At 55.0% G+C, this 17,381-nt stretch overlaps 1 protein-coding gene and 1 pseudogene across 4 annotated transcripts in view; one reads left to right on the top strand and one right to left on the bottom strand.

Moving 5' to 3' along the window:
- SLC45A4 (solute carrier family 45 member 4) overlaps positions 1-17,381 on the bottom strand; it is a 74,088-nt gene that overhangs the window by 43,078 nt on the left and 13,629 nt on the right. The gene's annotated exons all lie outside the window — the stretch shown is intronic.
- On the top strand, positions 1,415-2,378 carry LOC309791893 (small ribosomal subunit protein eS1-like; annotated as a pseudogene). Its single transcript has one exon. The product of its transcript is annotated as a small ribosomal subunit protein eS1-like (transcript).

Here is a 17,381-nt window from a genome sequence, read left to right as displayed (position 1 = left end):
CTCAACTGTCTAACAATATGGGATTATGTGAATTAGGGTCCATGTGTCAGGTAAACACAAAATGTCAATGTTTTTAAAGACAGGAAGTATGAAATATATTTGAGGAATGTTAAAATCAAAACTAGTTTTTTTTTTTAAAGGTAACATTTTGGTGAATGAAGGGAACATACACAGCTTTAGTCTGGGGTTAAATTCATTCTTACTCTCTGAGACCATAAAAACGAACAACAGGGGCTTCCCTGGTGGTGCAGTGGTTAAGAATCCGCTGGCCAATGCAGGGGACACGGGTTCGATCCCTGGTCCGGGAAGATCCCACATGCCGCGGAGCAACTAAGCCCATGCGCCACAACTACCGAGCCTGCGCTCTAGAGCCCGCGAGCCACAACTGCTGAGCCCGTGTGCCACAATTACTGAAGCCCATGCGCCTAGAGCCCGTGCTCCGCAACGAGAAGCCACCGCAATGAGAAGCCCGCACACCGCAATGAAGAATAGCCCCACCTCGTCGCAACTAGAGAAATCCCGCGCGCAGCAACAAAGACCCATGCAGCTAAAGATAAATAAAAATAAAATAAATTAAAACACCACCACCGCCACCACCCAGCATTCTGCAGTCACCGCCCCGACCCTTGCACACCTGAACGTGGCTGAAGGTCAGGGCTCCACACAGGGGGGATGAGTCATGCCTGCACCATTTACAGGAGAGCCTGGCCTGCTGAACTACCAAGAACGTGGTCTAAAGCCACACTGCAGACCTTGTGAAGTCTCTACACCCTTCAAAAACCCTCCCACCGACTCATGGTCACCTACAGTCGGTTTTACCCAGAGGGAGGTGCGGTCCAAGGACAGTCCCCATCGGGGAGCCCCTGCACTGGGCCTCAGGCCCACTGCAGGCTGGGGACAGGGGAAGGCAAGGCAGTGGCTTCCTCGGCCCAGCTCAGGGAACTGGCTGGAGCGCACAGGACAGCTCCCACAAAGGGGGAGGGGGCAGGAGGGAGCTTCCCGAATGGCGTCAATCAGACTGCAAGCTCACGGAATCTGTCCCCCCCTCTACAGAGAGGGGTAACCCCTTCACCTGCAGGGCCCCCGATGTTCTGTGAGGAAGAAACCCAGTTTGGTACCTGAATCCCCCTGCTGCCTGGAAAGGTCAGCTATTCAGAACCAGCGCTTTCCTGGGATCCCGGAAGCTGAAGTGCCCAAAGTAAGCCGTACTATCTATCACCTGTGCAATTAACCATGACAGTCCCGGCTCCATCAAAAATGACTTCTTAAAAACTGCAGTGCTTTCAGCATGTATAAAAAGCCTTAAGACGTAAATACCCTCTGATCTCGCAATTCTGCTCTTTGGAACTCTTTGGAAAGCAAAGCCCTGTACAGGGATGCTGACTACACCACTGAGAAACCTGCAAGTGTCCAAAAGAGACCTGGTCACATAAAGTAAGGCAGATCCTGACACAAAATCCACATTGTGGGATTACCTGTTGACATGGAAACATGCCTAAAATTAGGTACAACAAAGCAGATTATAGCCCTTTTGGCTCTCTGAGCAGCACCATGGCGGTCGGAAAGAACAAGCGCCTTACGAAAGGCAGTAAAAAGGGAGCCAAGAAGAAAGTGGTTGGCCCATTTTCTAAGAAAGATTAGTATGAAGTGAAAGCACCAGCTATGTTCAATATAAGAAATATTGGGAAAACACGAGTCACGAGAACTCAAGGAACCAAAATCGCATCTGATGGCCTCAAGGGTCGTGTGTTTGAAGTGAGCCTTGCTGATCTGCAGAATGATGAAGTTACATTTAGAAAATTCAAGCTTATTACTGAAGACGTTCAGGGCAAAAACTCCCTAATTTCCACGGCATGGATCTTACGATCTTACCCATGACAAAACGTGCTCCACGGTCAAAAAATGGCAGACCATGGTTGAAGCTCATGTTGATGTCAAGACTACCGATGGTTATTTGCTTCGTCTATTCTGTGTGGGTTTTACTAAAAAACGCAACAATCAGATTCGGAAGACCTCTTATGCCCGGCACCAGCAGGTCCGCCAAATGCGCAAGAGGATGATGGAAATCGTGACCCGAGAGGTGCAGACAAATGACTTGAAAGAGGTGGTCAATAAATTGATTCCAGACGCATTGGAAAAGACACAGAAAAGGCCTGCCAGTCTATTTATCCACTCCATGATGTCTGTTAGAAAAGTAAAAATGCTAAAGAAGCCCAAGTATGAATTGGGGAAAACTCATGGGGCTACATGGTGAAGGCAGTAGTTCTGGAAAAGCTACTGGGGACGAGACAGGTGCTAAAGTTGAACGAGCTGATGGATATGAACCACCAGTCCAGGAATCTGTTTAAAAATCAGACTTTTAGTGGTGACAAATAAAAGACCTTATTTGTGGCGGTGGCGGGGGGAGCAGATTATAAATCAAGTACACATTATGGTCCCATTAAATGTTTTTTTTAAAGGCACGGATGCAGAGAAAAAGGTATTCTGAGTGATTCATCATTTTATCTATCTATCTGTCCTTATTGCTTCTGTAGAACCCCAAACTATTTTTTAATTTAAAAAAAAGTAACAGATTTTTCTGGTTGCCCTATCCAAACATCACATAGGATCTTGATATGTGGAGTGATACCCAGGAGTGTTCTACACGAAGATGAATCTCAGATGGCCTAGACAGTGCAGAGAGGTTTGCAACACCACGCAGCCTGAGAGGGTTGGATGGGGAGAGGAGGGGTAGGGGTGGCAGGTTTGAAAAGCCAGCTATGGACTCACTGAGCTGCTGGCAGGTCCACAGAAAGCTGGTACGGACTCGAAAGTGATCACCGAGAAGCATCTCAGAAGCTTTCCCCAATCTGACACCAGCAATAAAGTGACTCAAGACTGTTCTATAACCGCACCCAGGAGCACAGCATATCCCTCCAAAACATCCTGGTACATGGAGGCTATTCCTCCCTCCTGTGTCCCCGGCGAGGCCCTTCACTCGGTGGCTACTCCAGCTTCCAATCACAACCACGGGGCTTTTCATTCGGTAACACCTATGGCCCCGCTTGGAGCTCCTCAGATTTAGCTCTGCTTTATTTAGCCTTCTTCCCACTGGACTGGCGTCAGACACCCACCCCTAGCTGCACCACCGCCTACTTTGTTCATCACGGATTTGCCCACAATGCACTGCACTCAGGGGTACTCATGGTCAGCCTCGACTACCAGCAAGGAGTCAGGGTCAGCTCTTTTCTCTCCAGGCCAAGAGTGGCTGGCAAGACAGAAAAGCCCTGCAGCAAGGTCTGAAGCAGGTCCACTTTGGATTGAGGAGCTCTACTTCTTGGCCAGGGGTTACAAAGCATCTTCCCCTGCCTGCAGCCCAGAGGGCACCAGACTCCCCAGGCCCAAGGCTGCAAACACCAACAAGCCCCTTTTCTTTCCCATTCATTAACCATGGGTGCTGACACGCCAGGACTAAGCACTGCCCTCCGTCTGGGGGCTGCCTCCTGCGGAGCTGAGAACACAGCCAACACACAGCAGAGGGGGCTTCCCTGGTGGCACCGTGGTTAGTAACCCGCCTGCCAATGCAGGGGATACGGGTTCGAGCCCTGGCCTGGGAAGATCCCACATGCCACGGAGCAACTAAGCCCACGCACCACAGGACTGAGCCTGCACTCTAGAGCCCTCGCACCACAACTCCTGAGCCTGTGCACCACAACTACTGAGCTCACGTGCCTAGAGCCCGTGCTCCACAACAAGAGAAGCCACCGCAATGAGAAGCCCGCTCAGCGCAACAAAGAGTAGCCCCAGCTCGCCGCAACTAGAGAAAGCACGCGTGCAGCAAAGAAGACCCAACGCAGCCAAGAATAAATAAATGAATAAATAAATTTATTAAAAAAAAAAACACACAGCAGCGGGAAATAGAGTCTGAGCCCGAAAGGAGGCCCAGAATTCCCAGGCACCTGCCATCCAGGTGAGCGCCAGCACCGGTGGAAGGGCTAGGCGGTTCCAAGCACACCTAACACAAGGGCCAGAAGTACATATGCTGCCTTCTGCAAAACGATACCCCACACCACACAGTGCAAATCCACACAGGGGCTGCCGAATGTGGCTACAAGTGCATCCTTCCACCGTTCTGGGGGGCAAGCAAGCTCCACCAGGCTCCCCCACCTGGGGGCCTGATGCTGACGCAAGTCCAGTGGTGACTGGAATGTAAATATGGTCAGGAAGCCACAGGTAAGACCATAAATACAAAGAATGACCACCGATATCGCCCAAAGAGCGATACCTTTCCACTAAGCTGGACAAAAGTTCATGAGAGGGAAGCACAGGAGTATTTAAAACCCGGGGAAGTAGTTAAAATCAAGCCTCCCTGGGCACAATGGAATCCCCAAATACATAAACATACTGTATCTAGTTTATGTAAAAAACTCCACACGACAGTATGACCTGAACGTGTATTACAGTCACCGCATGTGCCTGTAGGATTGAGAGGCATCAAAACAGACTGGATTTTACCGCTGCTGAAAACAAAAGATAATGCTCTTAGAAGTCACTGCGTTTCAACGCAGCACTCACTTCCCATCCACGAATCAGTTACACTGCACCCTGGACTCCCACCCATACACACACACACCCCTCCTCAGGTCAGCCCGGCACAGCGTCCCGACACCAGGACCTGTGTTTCTTTCAACCTCTCAAAACAGGCGTTAAATTTAAGAACGCACAGCACTGACCACAGGACCTTACTGCTCACGATGACTCTCCAGATGTTATCAAACATGAACGAAAGGCACCGCTTCCTCATTGTAAATAAGCTTGTCTTCCTATCCGGATTTTTTCTGTGTATATGTGTTCTACCAATTGACTACTTTTGCAGTTTTAATCCTACTTTATCTCTTCTACTTTGTTTTGTGTAAAAGGGGAAAAATGAAAAGCTGGAATCCCTCCATAAATAAATAAATAGATAGACAGATAGGTAGATTGGTTGATTTAAGAGGTACAGAGTTTCCACTGGGGGAGAAGAAGTTGTTCAGGAGATGCAGAGTGCTTGAGAGACACCTGGAAGATGACCTGGAGAGTTATGTGAGCAAGAAATCAGATTCTCCCCTGTAGAAGCTCCGTGCGTCCCCCAAACAATTCGGCCAACCATCAGTGTTTTGTTTTTTTTTTTTTTTAAAGAAGATGTTGGGGGTAGGAGTTTATTAATTAATTTATTTATTTTTGCTGTGTTGTGTCTTCGTTTCTGTGCGAGGGCTTTCTCCAGTTGTGGCAAGTGGGGGCCACTCTTCATCACAGTGCGCGGGCCTCTCACTATGGCGGCCTCTCTTGTTGCGGAGCACAGGCTCTAGACGCGCAGGCTCAGTAGTTGTGGCTCACGGGCCTAGTTGCTCCATGGCATGTGGGATCCTCCCAGACCAGGGCTCGAACCCGTGTCCCCTGCATTAGCAGGCAGATTCTCAACCACTGCGCCACCAGGGAAGCCCAACCATCAGTGTTTTAAACGTGGATGCTGAACCCACAGGGACGCTGGGGCGTGGGCAGGGATGAGCCCCTGTGTGACCGCGGGGAGGCACCAGGAAGACCCAGGACACACACTGCCTCCCGGCCCCACTCCGGCCACGGCAGCTCCACGTGCAGCTCAGGGGGTGAGTCACGAGGGAGGGACAAAGGCAGACAGAGAGACAGAGACGAAGGAGGAACCCCCAGTCGGCTGACCCAGGAGGAAGTGCTCGGTGCTGACTGAGACCTCCGCAGGGCAGGGCACCACGGGCTCCCACCTCGGGCAGGGCAGGGCCACTCGGGGCCCATGCGATGAGTGACGGGCGCCACCTCACATGTCCCCACCTCCAGCCCCCAGGGCAGCCCACGTGAGTCCCCTCTGCCCGCACCGGCCCGGCCCCGCACCCTCACCGGGCTCCCAGCTCCTGGTAACTACGTTTTAAACTCGCTTCTGGACCTCTGTCTCCAGTCTTTGTCCACCCACCCTCCCACCAGCCACGCTCAAGTCCCCACATCTGTCCCTGTGCCCAAGCTGCAGGACCCACTTCTGGACTCACCTCTGCCCACCCGTGCCTGCACCCAACACTTGCTCCTAGACCACCAGGCGGGGGTGTGGACATGGGGCCCCCTGGCACCGTCCTGTCCCCAGGAAGCACCCCACGTCCAATCCACCCAGTCCAAAGTCGAGCGGGGCTGCCAGGTAGGGGAAACGGTCTCTGGAGAAGACCCAGAAGTGGTTCCTTTTACTGACAAACAACACCCTCAGGAAAGCTCTTTATTTAAGTTCACTCTCAGTGTGCTTTCCTTTAGACCTGAAACCTCGTGACCACTCATAAATAATACCACCTACTGCACATTCTTGTTATTTATATCACTTTTTCTTTCCTGCACGTTGTTAAGTCTTTGAAGACTGCATGGCGAGGCCAGTTTTCTCTCTGGAAGGAGGCACCTCCACTTTTAAAGGGACAATTCATAAAAAGTGAGGGCTCCGAGTACAAACGTCCGCATTCCTAAAAAGCCTGCCCATCATAAAATTAGTTAACACCCGAATGTATTACAAAACCAGCTCCGCGAGCCAGGTCTCCCCTCTCCCAGCGCACGCCAGTAACAAACAAAAAACACAAGGATAAAGACCTCTTTACAAGAAGAGCCAACACGATTCCATCTGTTAACAAAAAGTAACTGTTGCGTTAAAGGTTGCAAGTTCAAACACAATCTGGCCATTGTAAGCAGTGCCTCAGTTTATCAATGTAACAATGACTCTCTTTCAAAGATTGATAAAGCTCTCAGCAAATAACTCGCCCTCCAGCATTTTTAAGATACTTCGCAGGATAAATATTAGCTTGGGACTTGCCTACATGAGAAGTGAAAGCTTCCAAAGAAGCAGTTTTACAAAGAAAAAAAGAAGGAACAGCAGCAACCGGAGGGGAGCAAGCCACCCTGCCCCGGGCCCCTGGGCCCCTGCCCACCCTTCCTGGGCCCCTGACAGGTACTCTGTCTGCAAACCACCCCGGCAGACAGAAAGGACCGGAAAATGGAGTCAATTAAAAGGAGAGATTTTAAGATGACTGTTGGGATGAAAGTGAACAAGGAGCGTTACAGCTTAAGTTTGATTTAAACTTAATTTCTTGACAGAAGGTAGGTCACCTGGGTGGCCAAATGCAGGCAGCCAAGGGAGGGTGGGCCACCACGACGCCCAGGGACCCCGGTCGGTCAGCACCCCCATGGCCAAGTCGGGTGGGCGCGTGGCACAGCTGTGCGGCCAATTCCCACGACTGGCTCCAGATGTTCCTCACCCTGACTTCCCCCGGGGGGGCTGTTAGCTTAAAACTCGGCAGGAACTGGACGCAAACTCACAACAGCGGCCGCAGCACAGGGGACGAAGGGATCACCAGAGGACGCAAAAGGCTCCCCAGAAGCAGGTGGCTCAGGGAGTGGCTGCAAAAGGGGTCGGACAGAAGACTCAGCCGGGGTCCCACAGACCTGGACCCCCACATCCTGGCTCCCCAGATGCCATGCTCCTTCCGAGACAAAGCAGGGCAGGCTCAAGAGTCTCAGCATCCCACGAGTTAGCTCAAAACGCTCCGGAAACAAGCTGAGCTTCTGAACTCGACGGCAGGAAACGGTGCAGAGATGTGGATGCCAAGCCGCTGATAACAGCTGTGACTCGGACACTCTGCCTGCGGATCCCACACCTGGAGGTGGCGGCCACACCGGCACACGGTCTGGGGGATGGAATAATAATGCCACGATGCATCATGCAGAATAATGCAATGATGTGGAATAACGCTGCTGCTACAGGGCTGTGAAGCAGGATGGGCACCCCTGATTACATTCAGAGAAGACTGTGCTGAAAACTCCCTGGCGAATGGAACCCTTTGTTCGCCTCCATTGCAGAGGATGCGCTGTTCATGTACTTAGTCCTAAAGGACACAAATCACCAAAACTACCGGGAACCGGCTAACTGAGAAGTTAAGTTTGGTTTGAATGGCCCAGAAGAATAAAAAATTAATCTAATAATGATGACGCCGTCAGTTTTCTGAGGATTTTTACCCAGAACGGTCACTAAGAAAGATAAATATTTATTAGTAAAACAATTTAGGTTAAGGGTCCTACTCAGTTATCAGAACCAAGTGCAGCCTCTCTCTGTCAAGGAAGGTCCCGACCGCTGACCCACAGCCCTGCCTCCTGCACAGCACCTGCCCCACCACTAGGATGACCAGTGAGGAGGTGTGTAAACGGGTGCTGGAGAGTGGGCGTGCGGAGAGCAGGGCGGGCAACTGGACGTCTAGGTGAGGGCTTCCCTCTGACCCTCCCACTCCCACTTTCAGGTGCCTTGATGGGAGGCGCCCTGGCCTAGACCACGCGGTATCCTGTGTCCGCTGTCTGCGCTGCCTGCCCCCCAGCAGCCACGGGGCACGGGGCTTCCAGCAAGATTAGGAGGGTTCGCTCCCTCCACCGTGACCCGCCCTACCCCTCCATGGGGACACCCACAAGTGGACGGCACAGCCCAGCGGGCAGGCCTGGGAGGGGGTCAGGCGTGCTGTCCAGAGCCCCAAGGCAGACCGAGGGCCCGCAGGGCTGGGAGGGCAAGAGCTCGGAATTCACCCAGGTGGGCCATGGGGCTTCAAGGAGCCTGGAGCAAATGTGAGGACGGACACGAAGCTCCTCTGGAAGCAGGACAAGAATCCACAGTCGTTGGGCTCCAGGTCAGAGATGGTGGCGGCTCAGAGGAGCCGGACATGGTGCTGCCCTTTCCCCACCCTCAAAGGAGAAACGGGGCCGGGAGGCCAGGGGCGCCCAGCGACAGAGACACCGGCCCCTCCTGCCCCCCCAGGTGCCCCCCTACCGGGGCTTCCTCAAAGTTCTGAAACCTGGCCGTCTGTCCTGAACAGACCTGGAGGAGGGCTCTGTGAACTCGCAACAGCCCGATGTGCGTGCTCACCTGTCTCGACAAGAAGCATCTACAGGTGTGCCACATCCCATGCAACCTGTGACCAGTGACACAGTGCCCTTTAGCCTGTGGCCCCTCCTCCCTCCCGAGGCTGCCCTGCCCCCACGGGGGCAGCACTCTCGCCTGCCTCCCCCGCTGACTTTCCAGGCCCCGTGCTCCTCTGTCCCCAGCACAAGGCGTAGCCCGACCGAGGGGCACCTCGGACACCGTCTCGGCTCAGCCCTCCTGGTACCCCGCCCTCACAGCTCCCCTCTGCTGTCCCTTTGCTCTCGCCCTCCTCGCCCTCCAGAGCAGCCAACGTCACCCCTCATCGCCCAGGGCCCAGGCTGCACGCAACAGATGACCTCCTTCCCTGTGGAGGTGGCTATGCCTTTGAGCCTGAACGAGCGGCCACAGGTCTGGGGCCTGCGCTAGTCTCCTTCCCTCCTAAGGCTCCAGGGTTACTGTTTGTCTGGCCGCCTGGAAGGGGCACAAGCTGGATGAGGCCGGAATGAGAGGTGGCAGAACAGGGTCTGCACAAGTTCCGACGGGGGCGGGGCCTGGTGCAGGGGGCCCGGGTCCGGCTCCGCGTGGAACCAGCACCAGGCGGCCAGCAGGCATTTCTGGCCAGGCTGCAGGTACAGGGGATCATCGGTAAACCACCCAACCACCCGAGCTCTGCTACTTTACAGCTTGCTACACCCGAACTCCACACCTCACCACTAAACGACCCTGCACGTCCTGAGCTGTACGCAGAGCCTTCTGGGGGGGCGAGGGGGGCGAGCCTAGGACCCCCAAGGACATCAAGAGCCTCTATGCTGAGAAAAGCTGGGGGCACTTGGCGCTTCTCCCCGTGGGGAGCCAGCAGCAGTCCCCCCGAGCAGGCCAGTGTCTAAGGTCACAGGAGCCGACCCCGCCCCGAAGTTCTGGACCTCCCCCCCACCCCACCCCCGCTTCCCGTCCAGTGCCCAGGGACACACGGGAGAGGCAGGCAGCACGGAACACAAACGAGGAAGCCTACACGATCTCAGCTTCTCCAGAAGCCCCAGGTCAACACTGCTCCCAACTCTTCCTACACTTTTAGGGGGACCCCGGGGCCACGGGACAAAGGGCAGCAAAGGGGCTTCAGTCCCCTCAGCGCACAGCTATAGGGATTCTTCCATGACGACCGCTCCGTAGCTTACAGGCACAGAAGAGGGAGGGCAACGCAGACCCGGACTTGCCCCCAAGTCGAGACCCGAGATGCAGAGTGGTTCCAACCCCGACAGCAACATGAAGTCAGGGTGCAGGCGGATGGCACAAAGGCGACAGTGCCTGGTGGTCCAGCACCACAGTCCGTGCCAGCCACGCACGTGTCCATGTGTCTACGCGAGGCAGAACCTCCACTGTACAAGCCACACACGTGCTGCTTGGACCCTGTGCCCGTTACCAAGGTTGAGAAAGTCAGCCGTGGGATGTCTCTGTGTGGTCTTCACAGCACAGCCTTGCCTTAACAAGGGCTGAGGTCACACTGCCTTCCCCGGCTTTTGCCAACAGCTATATAAGCACTTGCTGTACCCTGAGATTCAGTGATGACAGTGACCTACTGCAGTTCAATCGTGAAAATGCTGAGGTGTGTGATCTACGAAGATCCCAGGAGAGCTCGCAGTCACAGGGGGAGGTGAGAGGCACGGAGCGCGGGCCCCAACGAGGCCGGCTGGCCGCAGCGACAAAAGGGGCAGGTGCTGGCTTTAGAGGCGGGCAGAGGGGCCCGGCAGGCGCCAGCCAGCTCACGGCATACCCCATCATCCCGGGATGGAAAGTTGGCCGGGGCTGGTGAGGACGTCTGGTGTCTATAAAAATATTCCTCCCGGGGGAGCCTCTGGAAACAGAGACTCCGAGATACTTTCATTCTTTTCCTTATTTGCCGCTCTGAAAAATAAGCCGTTCTTCCTATTCTGAAATGGAATAGGGGTCAAAACCTTCTACAGTGAATAGCGACCCAAAGAAAAAGGTCACCAGATCCAAAATATTTCTCGTTTGGCCAGTGGCCCAAAGTAACTCTATTCTGTTTATTTGGTTTCTCTCCTGGGGGATAAAAACCTAATCCAATGTACCAAATTGGCCCCTGTCCGGCTAAGTTCTGTAAAGAGGCTGAGATGCAGGAAGCTTCTCGCTCCCTCTGGCGGGTCCTCCTGGACGCTGACCCCTCCCCAGCCCAGGGACTCCTCTGTGACCCCACGGGGCCTCACACGGGAGAAAGCAAGTGCCCACTTCACCGTGTCTCTCCTGGGCCTTCACCCAACGCACCGGCCCCCAGCGAGGCCAACTCTGGAGAACGCGTGACTGGAAAGGCCTGAGAAGAACCAGAAACGGAGCTGAGAGTGCGGCTCAGGGTCAGCGTGGCTCCCCAGCAGGGTTCCTTCCACCACCCAGGCCGGCTCCCTCCACCGCCCGCGTCTCACCATCTCCAGCGAGGGAGAAGGAAGCGCGAGTCCCTGCCTTCACCCAGGGTCCTCAGCCCGAGAGCTTCTGCAACAGCAGCCGCTGTGACCACACCCGACACCCAAAATCTCAACAGGCCTTCCTGGGTCACGACCCCACTTATCACTCGGAGCTGAGGGCCACAGCCTCACGCCACGGCCAGTCCCTGCCTGGGCTGCAATAGCGGCAGTTACCCACGTCTGTTCAACCTTCACTTGAAGCATTGCTGAGTGCCCCCTCCAAGCTGACAGGCCCTGTGCTCGGCCCAGACCACAGCGTGTCCCATTTTTCCGCAGAGGGACACAATACAGAGGACTGGACACACACTCCCAGGGTGTAAATCCCACCCGAGCAGCTGGTCTTTAAACTCCTGAGCGTCTGCATGTCCTGCGGTGCACATCTGTGCCCACGTTCACTGAAGGTGTTTCCCGAGGACCTGCACGCCCCCAGAAGCAAGGCCAGCAAGGCGAGGGGGAGAGGGAGAGGCAGGGTCAGGATGCACGCTGAAGGCCCATGACAGAGGCTGGTACAAAACGTTCAAGAGGCAGAGGAAGGAGCAACTGAACGCACAGGTTTGGTCACACTTCCTGAGGCCCACCCGAGGGAGCCCAGGATGTGTGCAAACATGAGAGGGTTTAGTCTTCCCCAAACAGTCCCTGAAGATGCTCCATCAGGAGTTTTAGCAACGCTTCTAGAACCAGTGAGGGGGCTTTTCTCCCTCTGGCGTCAGTCCACAAGCAGGGGGTCCACAAGACACTGCTTCTCAGGACACATATGAGGGCTGTCAGCCAGAAGGGGCAGTGGGGAGGGAGGGCGTGAGGGGGTCACATGGAGGGAGGGCCGTGGGGGGCACTTCGGGCCCCCCTTCTGGGCATCTCCTGAGCAAGAGCTGCCTCAAAGGCACAAGGGAGACAGGCTTGGCTCCAGCCCCTTGGCAGCCCCTGGGCTGGGGCCCCAACACCTCCACCTGTGCCCCCTTCCCAGCCCCCAGGGAGGCGGGAGTCTGAGCTCACGGTCCCTCTGCTTCCAGCTCCCTAGCAGAAAGATGGGACTCGGGACCAGACAAGGAGGAACGACGGTGGCTTACAGCAAATGCCCCTCTGGGCCCCTGGGAAGCTTCCCGGTGGGGAGCCCCGTGCGCTCACTGCAAACAGACCAAGGCAGATCAAGGTACGAGCATGCAGGGCTGCAGACATACCTTTTGCTGAATCTGGAAAAACGCCTCTGAAGTACATTCTCTACCTAAGCCACCTTAAATCCTCTCCAGAATAAGGCAAATATAAGCCAAATAAGTTACAGCTGAAAAGCAAGCGCTTCCCCATTGAGGCACAATGAACACAGTAGTAAACTGCATTAACCTGCACCTGACAGGGCTCCTGCCCCCGCCCTGGACCGCTAACCCGCAGGAGAACTGCCCGTGTCTGCAGCCAGCCAGGAGGCTCCCGCGGTCCCTTAGCAGCAGCCCTCCCCTCCACACCGCTGTCTTCCACCTTGTGCACACCTGCCCCCAGCAAAACAGAAGTCACTGCCCTTTGCAAACTGCTCACACCTGCGGAGCGGGACAGCGCCACCGAGGTACCTCCCCCGCCAGCTGCAGGGGGCGGGGCGCTCCTCGTGATGCTGTAGGGCTCCGCCTTCAGTATCCATCACCCTACACTAAGAATGCCAGAACAGCAAAGCTGCAAACCAGGTCCCAAGACCACTGCCCGAGCTGAGGAGGAAGCCACTGTCCTCTCCAGGCCGCAAGCGCCGTCCCTCCTCTCCCACTTCCATGAGCTCGGATCCCGCTTAAAACCACACATGGAGAGAGCGCTGTCATCACAGGGGAAAGGCCTGCGGGGCTGGCAGGAAGCCTGTAATAAACAAGCTACAAACTCAGCACACCTCACTCTCCCCTCAAGACTAATTTTAACAAGGAGAAGACATAACCACAGCTACAAACCTTCCCTTGGGGATACAGTTTACAGCATCATGACTCAGCTGCCCTGACGGCCAGACAGGTGAGGTCACCTGGGTGTGTCATGGGTGTTTTCACCAGTGAGCCACCATCAAACAGTGTCAGGAGAGCCGGATGCGCACCTCGCCCGGGGACACCCTCCCCGGCCTCCCTCCCCCAAGGCCCTCCAAGCCCCCTGAGCCCCCTGACCACCCCGGGGCTGGCCCCCTTGTTAACCCTGCATGGTACATCTGGATTTCCAAATTCCTCCCAAGGAACATGGAACATTCCCGAGGCCAGGATGGCCGAGCTGGCTGAACAGCCAATTACAGGCAGTTAACTACAAATAGGAAAATTATGTATTTGGTTAAAGAGGTTTTTTCTTTGGGGCATCTGATAAGTCTATCAAGAAAAGACTTCAGGCCGTAAAAGGCTCACTGCGCCACCTCCCATCACACCACCCTCCAAGGGCTGCAGCAGGCGCAGCTGGGCCATCGGCCGCTGGGCTGGAGGCTCAGCCGGGCAGCAGCAGACCAGTGCCCTAAGGGTCCCATGGTGGGGCAAGCCATGGGCCCCTGGGCTCTTGTGCTGCCCCACCCCATGCAGGCCCAGGCCCCTCCCAGCTCCCAGAATTCCAACTCTCCCAACCGGATCACACCTTGTGCGTACAGGCCGGCCACTCCCTCGCCCCGACCCCAAGCTAGTCCGACCCGGCACTGGGGAACCAGCTCCCACCCAGGGAACCAGAACCTCACTCTGTTCACAGCCCGCCCTATTCCACGGCCGCTGCCAGGATGCGGAGCCAAGCGTGCCGCACAGCCCAGCTGCCGGTCCCCCTGCCGGCCTCCTCCAGCCCCAGCTCGGCCCGACGTCCCTGCGCCCAGGAGTGCTGGCACTGCTCCTGCACCAAGGCACGCGCTCCAACACCCAACCCAGCAGTGGACGGCCCCCGGAAGGCCCGATTTCCCACGCGATCTCATCCCTTCCTCTCGGGAGCCGGCAAGCCTCTCCAGATACCGGGTCTTCAACTGCTTCGTGCGGGTGCAGAACTGCAGCTGAAACTCTGCAAGTACTTCCTAGGCGCCAATGACTATTGCAGGTGTTCTCTATATGTGCACTCACTCCATCCTGACAACAGTTCAACGCGGTGAATACTATTCTTAGCCCCAATTTACAGACGAGAAAACTGAGGCACTAGAGGTCACCTGTCCATAAGGATGCTAAGTGGTGGGCACACAGGCACAGCAGCCCTGCCAGCAGCGCCGTGCTGCTCATGGGCTGGGGGAGACAGCAGGCGTCAGAGGGGAGGGGCGAGAGCCCCATCCTGGTCTTGCTCCTTCGTGGGACGTGGGAATCCTCCTCCTCCAAACGAAGAGGTCAGGCAGGCAGCTGGACACGGGCGTCTAGAACCGCGGCACACTTTGGAAACGCGGAGCGAAACGGCGCAGAGCGGCTGCTGGGTGGGAGGTGGGGAGCAAGCGAGGGCTGTGCTTGCTCCTTTCAAGGAAGAACTTAAAACCTGGCCTGATCAAAAGTCTTAGTTTAAAACAACCTTTACTTCACCTTTCACACATAATAACAACCATTAGAGTGAAGCATAAAGTCACAAAGATGTGATTTGACTTGTGGCTTCCCATCATTCTAATCTTTAGGGCTGCAGATGGGGTAAGAGATTGCTGAGAATTATCAGGAACTGCTGTGCGTCCTTTACTGAAGAGTATGCAGAGGTGATCTGAAAAGCCGGTGGGACGCTGGGTTCTGCCCCACTTAGAGGAGGTGGGCTGGAAAGGATCACACGTCCTGTCTCGAGAGAAACTAAATGTCCCAGTGGCAGAGACGGGGTGGGGGGGGCCCTGGGTGGCTCTGGGCTCTGCAGAGGGGGCCCGGAGGAGGCCGGTGCTGAAGGCCAGAGGAAACCCCAGGCCCTCCTGCTCTGCCAGGCAAACAGACTCAGGGCAAAGCAGGCCCAGGACACGGGGGCACCAAGGGGAGCCTGGCACTGCAGCTTCAGACCTAAGAAACACGCTGTCCCTCACGTTATCAATGAAAAGGAGCTGGTGGGGGACTGGAATCCTAGACATCTCCCCGAAGAACTTGAAATAAAATACACATTCCTGGTGGCACAGTGGTTAAGAATCCGCCTGCCAGTGCAGGGGACACGGGTTCGAGCCATGGCCCAGGAAGATCCCACATGCTGCGGAGCAGCTAAGCCTGTGTGCCACAAATACCGAGCCTGCGCTCTAGAGCCCGCGAGCCACAACTACTGAGCCCGCGCACCACAGCTACTGAAGCCTGCGCACCTAGAGCCCGTGCTCCACAACAAGGGAAGCCGCCGCAATGAGAAGCCCGCGCACCACAGCGAAGAGTAGCCCCCGCTCGCCACAACTAGAGAAAGCCCGCACGCAGCAACGAAGACCCAACACAGCCAAAAAAAAAAAAAAAAAAAAGAGCAAAACTTAAAAAAAAATACACATTACGATATTAGACTCTGCTATACACATTACATACATATAATGTGTATTATGTACAGTACGTTATACTATACAGTTAAATAATGTCGTAACAGATAGCTTGCTATAACATAATACACACACATATGAGAGTATATTGTACTATAATGTTACACCTTATGTAAATGAATACAGCCGTCTCGCGGTACCCATGAGGGACTGGTTCCAGGACTCCCCACAGGTACTCGAGTCCCTCACACTATAAAACTGCATGGTGTGGTCGGCCCTCCATATCCGTGGACGGGCAACCCGCAGGTGCGGGGCGGCCCGCTCTCCTAGCCACGGCCACATCCACCTCCGGGATTAACCACATAAGGGGCAGCGCAGACAGAGGTCTAACCCAGCGCCCCCCTTGAGGATTTCTCGGCACTAACACCAAGGTCCCGCGAGTGGCAGCTGTGAGCCTGACCCTTCCACCTCGGCTTAGCTGGGGCTGGGAATTCCACCCGCCACCCGGTGTGACATTGCTCAGTTCTCTTGGACAACCTTGACTCTCGGGAGGCTCTTGCTGCTAATTTTAACTACGCTACCTTCCCCACAAAGTGAACTGGAGCACCCCAGTGTCACCGTCATGACAGCACCCCACAGCCGCTCCAGCTGGCGCTCGGACCACGGCTTCCAGACTCTCCAGTGCCACGGACGGACCCCGAGTGCAGTGGGCCGTCGCCCGCAGCCCAGTCACAGCGGCCGGGAAACACCTCGAGCCACCGCCCTCGGGGCTGATCTCTGGCACTGCCAATCGGGGGGGCGCCAGCCGCTCCATGTGACCGACCAGGCAGCCCACCATGCAGGGCCCTCCACCGGGGCCCGGGCGACCACACTCGGGGGTGTCAGGAGACCCATGAATCCTCCCTAACACACACAAAAGACGGTGTCTCTTTGCATTTTTGAGAGAAAGAGGTCCACAGCTTTCAGCAGAGTCTCAAAGGAATCCACGACCCCAACCAGGTGGAGGGAAGGAAGAAGGAAGTAGAGTCACTCAGCTGCTCAGGGGACTCTTGCTGCGGTACGGCGGATACATCATCTTTTCATGGGTTTTTAAAGTCAGTCCTTCCTTTTGTAATCTCCTTTAGAATTTAGTTGAGCAATTTAGGTTCAAACAAACAAACAAAAAAGGCCAGTAGAAACAAAGAAAAGTAGAAAGATCAATACTAAATTTAGGAAAACCGACAAGGGCCAGCCCAGATTACTGCGGAGCTGAGAATTTTCTGGAGCATGCGCGCGCGCGCACACACACGCGCGCGCGCGCACACACACACACACATCAGAAAGTAAAGATCAAACCACAATTTCTACAATTGATCCTAAAGGAAGAGACAAAAATACAAACCACTGAAAGTAAAACGACTGTCATTCTGTCAAATGAACTAAAGTCAGCCTGGCAGGCCCTGATGTCTGGACTGGAGTCCTGGCTAAATGTTATTTACTTGGTTCGCCAGGGCGATAATGAGCTTGTTTTGAACCTTCTGTATATTGTATTAGCTCATTCATTTTGAAAAGTAACTCAGGACAGGGCGAGCTGGGGAGGCACAAGTGAGAAAAAACAGGTCAGCAAAACACT

The sequence above is a fragment of the Mesoplodon mirus genome (genome assembly GCF_964341445.2).
Source record: "Mesoplodon mirus genome assembly, chromosome: 16".
In the NCBI taxonomy this organism is placed as follows: domain Eukaryota; kingdom Metazoa; phylum Chordata; class Mammalia; order Artiodactyla; family Ziphiidae; genus Mesoplodon; species Mesoplodon mirus.
This window is presented reverse-complemented; position numbering and strand designations above follow the sequence as displayed.